General features: G+C 35.8%; 1 protein-coding gene across 6 annotated transcripts in view; it reads left to right on the top strand.

The window, feature by feature from the left end:
• Positions 1–9,706, top strand: part of LOC108309848 (pleckstrin homology domain interacting protein) — a 144,491-nt gene that overhangs the window by 47,288 nt on the left and 87,497 nt on the right. The window lies entirely within an intron of this gene.

The raw sequence follows: 9,706 nt of genomic DNA, 5'->3' as shown, positions 1-9,706 counted from the left end.
CTCACCGCAGCCTCCGCCTCCTGGGTTCAGGCAATTCTCCTGCCTCAGCCTCCTGAGTAGCTGGGACTACAGGCCCACGCCACCATGCCCAGCTAATTTTTGTATTTTTTTTTTTGTTTTTAGTAGAGACGGGGTTTCATCTTGTTGACCAGGATGGTCTCGATCTCTTGACCTCGTAATCCACCCGCCTCGGCCTCCCAAAGTGCTGGGATTATAGGCTTGAGCCACCGCACCCAGCCGATGTAATGATTTTTAAAGAGGTGGAATGTATAAAAATAGTAGTGTGAACTTTTTAGAAAGGTAGTTATTAGGTCCACAATTAACAGATTCTACTTTTCAATATGAAATATTTTATCTAGTGAGAGTCTTGATTATGAAATGGGCTGGATTCTAGAAATTAGTGATAAAGCTTGGTAGTAGAAGAGTATTGAATATGGACAGTTAGAAAACATGATTGCTTAGCCTACCAAGTAAATAGAAGATTCATGAATTCATAATGTTGTGGAATTAGTATGCTTATATTCCTTACCATAATGTTTCTTGGGATCCTGGTAGCAGTGTCAGAGCAAGTGATGGTTATATTGATACCGGGTTGGTCATTAGTGGTATAGATAATCAAGGATCAAGAATGAAATTAGGCATGTGTTGAAATGTTTGACCTTGAAGTTTAGGCTGATTTGTAATGGAAATGAAACATCTGATAGATTGGTAAGAAAGAATATAAATGACCTTGAAAACATTGAACTAAATTTAAATTGTAAGCAATTCTTAGTTTTGCTAGAAAAGCAGGTTACTTTTTAGCTTGAAGAGGAAAATGAAATTGGAGTTAATATGACAATATAGACAACATTTTTGGCATTCATTTCTACTGCTTGTTCTAATGGCAATTAATATGAGATCTCTGACTCATAAAGCTGTAAAGTAGCCTCAAGACAAACTAGAATTCTCTTTGTTGACTCTGCCGGATAACAGTAGGTTTTCAAGGAAAGCCAAATTCTCTTAAGATATTTTAGCTAAAAAAAATCACATAATTTATTTTATTTCCATGTCACAGTAGTAATCTTTGTATAACTGATGCCTGTCTTTTAGGTATATAGGTATTTTTAACTTTCAGGTTTCTCAGGTTATCTGAACAGAAGTAAACTGTTTACAAATGTATATAGTTTTCTGCTTGTGTTATTGAGCAGAGGAGGCTTGCTGCCCAGTGTGCTAGAAGCCACTACTCTGACAGTGGGATTTGGAAAAAAGAAAAGCTTTATATTGAAAGTCAGCTTCCAAGAAGACGGGTCAGGCTCCAATCTGTCTCCTCACACTGGTTTCAAGGCATTATTTTTATTAGCAGTTCAGTGGGGGTGAATTCTGAGATTAGTAGGTGTTTGGTGGAAGGAATGGGGAGGTCTGGAATGTCCTTGGGCATGCACAGTTATCTCATTATTGCATCTCATGGGTCACATGTGTGCCAACTGTAGGGTAGTTAGTATGAAATGTGGTAGATAGGCTGTGATGTCAGCAAGCTCATACTGTGCTAACTCCAGTTGGCCATCTTGGTTCCAACTGATTTCAGCCAGTTCTTCTATCTCATAAGTAGAGGGAATTTCAGTGTTTGGACAAATTTTTTTTTTTAGCTGCCATCCTGCACACTCAAGAAACCAATGTTAGTCATTGGTTTCTTTAGCTCTTTGAAGCATGATTTCACTTAGAAAAAATTCAACCGTTCCTTGTCATTTATACACTTCCTGTAAATTTATTACTGAACAGAATTGTCCTCTTTAATTGTCTGCCTCATAGTTTTGCAACTGCTGGGCCTAGATTGACTACTTGGCCTTGTATAGAAAGGCCTGCATTTCATTTATAAAGTCAGAGTATCTCTGAATATTAATACCAAAGTGCATAACAAGTAGAAAACCATGTTGCAAGATCTGTGGAACTTTTCTTCATGAGAACATTAAAGTCAAATGTGTTACTAGACATTGCCTAGGCTTTATTTGTGAAAAATGCTAATACAGGCATACCCTGTTTCATTGTGCCTCGCTTTATTGCATTTTGTAAATACTGTAATTTTTACAAATTGTAGGTTTGTGACAACCCTGAGTAAAGCAGGTCTGTCAGCATCATTTTTCTAACAACATATGCTCACATCTTGTCTCTTTCATATTTTGGTACTTCTCACAATATTTCAAGCTTTGTCATTATTATTATATTTGTTCTGGTGATCTGTGATCTTGATGTTCCCATTGTAATTCTTTTGGGGTGCCATGAACTGCACCTATATAAGATGGTGAACTTAATGAATGTTGCATGTGGCTGATTGCTCCACCAACTGGCCGTTCTCCATTTTTCTCTCTTGCCTGCCTATTGAAATTAATCCCCTTAATAACCCTTGAGTGGCCTTTTAGTGTTCAAGCCAGAGGAAGAGTCTTAGGTCCCTTACTTTAATTCAAAAGCTAGAAAAGATTAAGATGAGTGAGGAATGCAAGTTGAAATAGCCAAGTTGTGAATGTAAAGGAAAAGTCCTTGAAAGAAATTAAACGTGCTATTCCAATGAGCACAGAAATGGTTAGAAAGTTAAAGATCTCATTGTAGATATAGAGAAAGTTTAAGTGATGTGTATAGGAGATAAAAACTTAGCCACAATATTCTTTTAAGCCAAAGGCTAATCCAGACCAAGGCCCCAACTCTAGTTCTGTGAAGGCCGAGAGATGAAAAAGCTACAGAAGAAAAGCTGGAGCTAGCAGAAGTTGGCTCATTAGGCTTAAGGAAGGAAGCCATTTCCATAACATAAAAGTACAAGGTGAAAGAGCAAGTGCTGATAAAGTAGTGGCTGCAAATTTTTTAAAAGATCTGTCTAAGATCATTGAAGAGAGTTGCTGCACTAAACAATAGATTCTCAATAAAAGGCAAAACAGCTGTGTATTGGGAAAATATGTCACCTAGGACTTCTGTAATTTTAAGCAAGGTCAGTGCCTGGCTTCAGAGCTTCAAAACGCAGGCTCTTTTGTTCAGGGCTAATCCAACTAGTGACTTGAAGTTGAAACCAGTGTCCATTTACCATTTTTAAAATTGTAGTGCCTTAAGAATAATGCTAAATCTACTTTGCTTGTGTTTTATAAAGGAAATAACAAAGCCTGGGTGACAGTGTATCTTTTTATGGCATGGTTTACTAAATAATTTAAGCCCACGGTTGATGCCTACTGCTCAGGAAAAAAAAAAAAAAAAGATTCCATTCAAGATATTACTATTCATTAAAAAGATAGCTGGTCACCAAATAACTCTGATGGAAATGTACAAGGTGATTAGTGTTGTTTTTATGCTTGCTGGCACTACACTTATTCTGCAGCCTGTGGATCAAGGAGCAATTCTGATTTTCAAGTCTTATTATTTAAGAAATATATTTCATACGGCCATAGCTGTTACGGATTGTAACTCATGTGATGGATCTGGGCAGAGTACATTGGAAACCTCCTGGAAAGGATTCACCATTCTAGATGCCATTAAGAACATTTGTGATTCTTGGGAGGAGATCAAAATATCAACATTAACAGGAGTTTGGAAGAAGTTGATTTCAACCTTCGTACTTGACTTTGAGGGGTTCAAGACGTCAGTGGACGAAGTAACTGCAATAGCAAGAGAACTAAAATTAGTAGCAGAACCTGAAGGTGTGACTGAATTGCTGCAATCTCATGGTTAAACTTAAATGGAGGAGTTGCTTCTTATAGATGAAAGTAGTTTCTTGAGATGGAATTTACTTCTGGTCAGGATGCTGTGAACATTATTGAAATGAAAACAAAGGATGTGGAATATTACATGAATTCAGTTGGTAAAGCAGTGGCTTGATTTGAGAGGATTGACTTAATTTGAAATAAGCTCTACTGTGGATAAAATACTGTCAGGTAGCATTCCATGTTGCAGAGAAATCTCTCGGAAAAAGAAGAGACCAGTGGATACAGCAGACTTCATTGTTGTCTTGTTTTAAGAAGTTGTCACAGCCACTCCAACCTTCAGCAACTCCACCATGATCAGTCAACAGCTGTCAACATCAATGCAAAGCTGTCCACCAGCAAAAGTCTTACTACTTGCTGAAGTGTCAGATAATTAGCATTTTTAGCAATAAACTATTTTTAGATTAATGTATGCCCATTTTTTTTTTTAAGACATAATGCTGCTGCACACTTAATACACTGCAGCATAATGTAAACCTAAGTCTTACAAGCACTTGGAAACCAAAAAATTTGTGTGATTTGCTTTGTTGGAATACTTGCTTAATTGCAGTGGTCTTGAACTGAGTCTGCAGTATCTAGGAGGTATGACTGTATTTGTTTTTGTTTGAATCTTGCCTCTCAAACTGCTTATTTTGAAGAAATGTTGAAGTTTTTAAAGGGATTTGCAAAATCAGAACTTTCTTTGGATATACAGAAAAAAATACTAATTGCTTATATTAATCCAGCTTCATGCTGAAAGGAAAAGTAATTGGTACTGTTACCTCCATACTGTGAAAGTATTAGAAGAAATAACAGTGATTATGGAGTAAATGTCTAATGCTGTCTTTTTTTTTTTTGTCCTGAAGTGCAGAAGCATGTTGACGTTTTTAAGGCACATTTCTTTATCATAGTATTTGTGTTTTTTTTTTTCAGGTGTGGCAGTAGACCAAGCTAATTTATAGAGTTTTTGACGCCAAATTCTTAGCATTGGGAAAATGTAAATTTTATTTAATTCCCACACTTTTTCAACACACTTTCTCATAAATAATATCTGTGCTGTTGTGTTTTCAGTTATAGAGATGTGCTCTTTTAGGTTCCTTGGCTTCATCCTTTGATGACAAGATTATCTTGACTTAAAAAAAAAACTTGTAAATTTGGTGTCTCATTTTGTTTTGGGATTTAAATAAGCTAAAGGCTATACAGATTTTCTTGAGATTTTTCCAGCTTATGCTAAGTTTGATATAAGCAAATGATAATATTAGTGAGCACTCTTTCACAGTGATTATGACAATTTTACATTATTGAAAAACGAGGCTGGGCATGGTGGCTCATGCCTATAATTCCAGCACTTTGGAATGCTGAGACAGATGGATCATTTGAGGTCGGGAGTTTGAGACCAGCCTGGCCAACATCAAAACCCTGTCTCTACTAAAAATACAAAAATTAGCTGGGCATGGTGGTGTGTTCCTGTAATCCCAGCTACTCAGGAGGCTGAGGCAGGAAAACTGCTTGAACCCAGGAGGTGGAGGATGCAGTAAGCCAATACTGTGCTAAAGTACTCCAGTCTCGGTGACAGAGCAATACTCTATCTAAGAAAGAAAGAGTGAAAGAAAGAAGGGAAGAAAGAAGGGAGGGAAGGAGAAAGGGAAGGAATGTAGAGATTTACTGTTCTCTTATCCTTTGCGATTAAGTAAGCTAATCAATTATTAAGTAAGCTTAATAAGTTGCTTTTTAAATGAATTATAAAAAAGCATTTTCAATTTTGTACCCACCTCATGGATTTCTTAAAGCCTGTTCATAGTTTTCCAGGTAAAAATCTACACTAAGTGCTCTCTCTTGGCAATCTTGTCTGCTATCATTGTTTTGACTACTATGGTATAACCCGTAATACCCAGATCTCTTATCTCTAACGTAAACCTCTTCTTGTAGCTTCACATCTGTTACTCACATAGACACTAGCAGGATCTGACTAAAATACTGTAGTGACCATGTCTTGTCTGCTTACAAATTGTCTAGTGACCACCTAAACAGGTTAAATACAAACTCTTAACAGGCATTTAAAACTGTTAATTACCCTTCTTAGGTAAAACCTTTCCAGCTTAATCTTTTGTTATTTTCGCTTATACTTTGTACTTTTAAGTTTTCTTACTTTGCCAATTCCCAGCCGGAGTAGCAGTCCCCAGCATCATTGACATGTTACTGAAAAGAAATGGCTACTCTGTTTTCCCCTGGGTGTTGGAGCTTTGCTGGGAAAAAAAAAAAATCTCTGTCAGTTGAGGTATTTCTAACATCATGTTATTTAAATTTAGCAGGTCTTTAATTGTTGCTTGTAGAATTTTTCCACCTTTCTTAATGCTTTTATTCCACTGCATTTCCAGACTTCCTTCAGTTTTTTAGTTCATTCTGCTGTTACACTCTCCCTCTCTCTTTTAATCCTCTGATTTTTTAAAAGTTTGTTTTTGCTGAGGTTACATGATCTCCACCCTACTTTTTCCTTCATACACCTTAGAAGAGGTTAATCTTATGTTATTGTCCCTTTTCACCATTTACGTAACATTGTATTTAATATCCATAACTTGATTTTAATAGTTTTCTTTGCCGAAAGACTCTAATATCTTACTCTTGGCTTATTGATCTTGGTAATGTTTGTGGAACTGGAGGTAGGCTTATGGAAAAGAGAGCATATCTGTTCAAATTCTGTTAGACGTTTTGGTCTTTTTTAAAAGAATAATTTTTACCGATTTTTAATTCATCCTTCCACATTTATTTAAAACATATTTATAGCCTGTAATTCCAGCACTTTGGGAGGCCGAGATGGGTGGATTACTTGAGACTAGGAGTTTGAGACCGGCCTGGCCAACCAGGGAGAAACCCCATCTCTAGTAAAGACACAGAAATTAACTGGGTGTAGTGGTGCACATCTGTAATCACAGCTATTAAGGAGGCTGAGGTATGGGAACCACTGGAACCTGGGAAGCGGAGGTTATAGTGAGCCATGATCATGCCACTGTACTCCAGCCTGGGTGACAAAGCAAGACTGTCTCAAATAAATAAATGTATAGATAATAAAATAAAATACTTAAAGTGCTTTAAACATTTTTTCCCAGTACATTTACTTTTTCCTCCGCAGTTCTTTTTAGTCAATTATTTTTGAGTACTTGTATATCGTATAGTCATCTTAAAAGAATTTTATTGAATTTATGCTCAGATTATCTTTTGTTTCAAATTTGCATAAAGGTAAATTAATTATCACAAGTGGTACGTAAGATAGAAGTTGGGTAAGAATGCTTAGAATTCTGTTGGACAGTCTTCCAGGAGTCCTGAGGGGGTGGAATTGGGGGTAGGGGCAGTAAACTTCTGTGGGTCATGGAAGAGGATGATGGAGAGAGATTTTTGTGAAAGGGTGGTCAAGTATTTCTCTCTCTGTCAATTTGATGGAAGAAAAGGAAGGTTAATTGAGATAATACATACACTCAAGGGGAAGAATATGCATTTTTTTTGTGTATTTTCAGCACTTGTCTAAATAGAGAAAATTAAGCAATACTAAATTGGTAAGATTACTAAATGATAAACCCAGTAGGAATATAGTGGAACTTCTTGTTACATTTTAATTGGTGAAAAGTCAGTGGAGGTTAATTTTAGGTAACAGATTGCCATTACTCCTTTCATTAAAACTGACATTTTGGTCAAAAGACTGGTGTTTTTCTTAACATGAAAAATATGTGAAGCACCTTTATAGTAGAATGTAAAACATAGTGATTCATAAGAATGATAGGAGTTGTGTCGGTATTGTGAAACATACTGTGATTTTACTTTTGTTATATAGTCTACCTACTGTAGTGTACTTAAAATTATTTTTGTACTAAATGCTGGTCAGAACCAAATGTTGCTTCAGTTTTCGGAAGATAATCAAATGTAGTGAATACATTGATTCAATTTGTGAAATTTAGAGAAATTAATTTGAACAAATGCTCTAAAGCATTTTTTTACGCAACAAATCCCTAATGCTTCCAATGTGCCAGGCGGTGGTATAGACCAGCTTTCTAGGAGTCATAGTCTGCTACAGCTCTTACTTCACTTCCCACAGATATTCAGTGGTGTGCTCCTTATTCCTTTCTTTCCCCAAACAGTTGTTACAATCATGTCTTTGATTATTCCTTTTTGCTATAATAATTTGTGTTACCACTCATTCTCTCCTGACCATACTATTTTAACAACTTTCAACTGGTCTACTTTCTAGCCTGATTCACAATGATGCCAGGATAATCCTTGGAAAACACAAATATGATCCTGATACTCACCTGCATAATAATCTTCAGTGATCCTCATTACATACCACTTTGCTTAGTAAACTGTAAAGGGCCTTTCACAATTTTTTCTTATTTTTTCATCCTTACGCTTTCACCTCACACTCAAAATTACCTTGCAGGCTGCTTGCAGTTCTGTGAACTACTCACATTGTTTCACATTTTCATGCATTTGAACATACTTTACTCTACAGTTGTAATATGGAATGCCCTTTTTAAAATAATATTATTATTAAAGTAAGAATTTGAATACTATCACCAGCAAAAATAGTGTTAGTAGCTAAATCCCTAACCATGTGCCAGACACTGTTTTATCTCTTCACCCTCATTTAGTTTTGTAACAATACTATGAGGTAGGCATAGATGAGAAATCTGAGACACAGGAAGTTTTATAGCATATCCAAAGTCATATATTTGACCTTGGAGACTGTCCTCTAAGCTGCTACATTACATTGCCTCTTCTTGCATGAGACTGTTCAAGCATCACTGCTTCTGAGTTCCTTTCAACACCCTACTCTCCATCTCTCAGGAAAAGTAGACTGTTTCCTTGTTTGAATCTCTGCTGATTAACAATGGCTAAACACTTAGGACATGTTAGGCTATATTAACTACATTTATATTCTTTGTCTTGCTTCACAAGGACAGGAATACTGTGTCTGTATATCTCATTCATATGTCTTTAGTGGTTGTCACATACCTAATCACAAGGCAAAGGGATAAATAAATGAATGAATGAATCACTTAATTTTAAAAGTATAGGGAACTTTATGGCCATCCAATTTAACCTCCTTATTTTATTGATGAAAAGCCTAAGGTGAGGTTAAGGGTATGTGATAAGAATACGAGATATTAGTATGGATAGTTGACCAAAGTTAAGTTTTACTGGTATTTATAGTAGTTAGTAACCCATTTAATTTACTCCAAAGCCCAAATCAAAGGAACTGGCTTTATAGTTAATTGAGAGGGTGTTTTAGGTAGCCTTGGCAGAGTCTGATTTAAGTTACAGCATTTAACATATTCTGTTAATACAGTGTTTTTGGAATCATGTATATTTTATATTGATTGTCAGTATAATGCAGAAACTTGTCTGAATTATATGCCTCTGTAGGTCCTCTGAATTCTTTCTAATGTCTGATATAAAGTTGTTTCTTTAAGAATTAGATTGGAAGGTCCTCAAGCATTCTAACATGAACCCTTAGTAAAACTATATTCAGTAATTTTGCAAGAGTGTGTGTTTTCTGTTTTAACCTTCTGTTAAAGACCAGAAAATGTGGCAAAAATCTGGGAAGTAGATATATGAGATTAATGACACTGTTCTTTCTACTTTCTTATATATTTAAAATTTTTATAATAAAATAAAGCCTGGAAGTTCTGATCTATAGTTTGGCTTTTTAAAAACGGAAGTGTTCATTTGTAAATACAGGTATTCATAGGACACTCCATATCCTTTACAGTTTCTCTCTGGACTTAACACTACTATAGTAAACAAGTAATTTATGTATTTTTATTGACTTTCATACATACAGGATTTTTTTCTGACAACTGGTTTTACATGATGCCATGTTTTTAGCTGAAGATCAGTGATAGGAAACTCATAGCTTCCTGAGACAAAAAGCTCCAAACAAGCTTACGTTTAGTTTTGTATTACAAAACAAAATAGATAGTGTTAGTCACCATTGTGTCTTAAATTTGTTTTGCACC

This window comes from Cebus imitator, unplaced genomic scaffold (genome assembly GCF_001604975.1).
Source record: "Cebus imitator isolate Cc_AM_T3 unplaced genomic scaffold, Cebus_imitator-1.0 Scaffold98, whole genome shotgun sequence".
NCBI classification, from domain to species: Eukaryota; Metazoa; Chordata; class Mammalia; order Primates; family Cebidae; genus Cebus; species Cebus imitator.
This window is presented reverse-complemented; position numbering and strand designations above follow the sequence as displayed.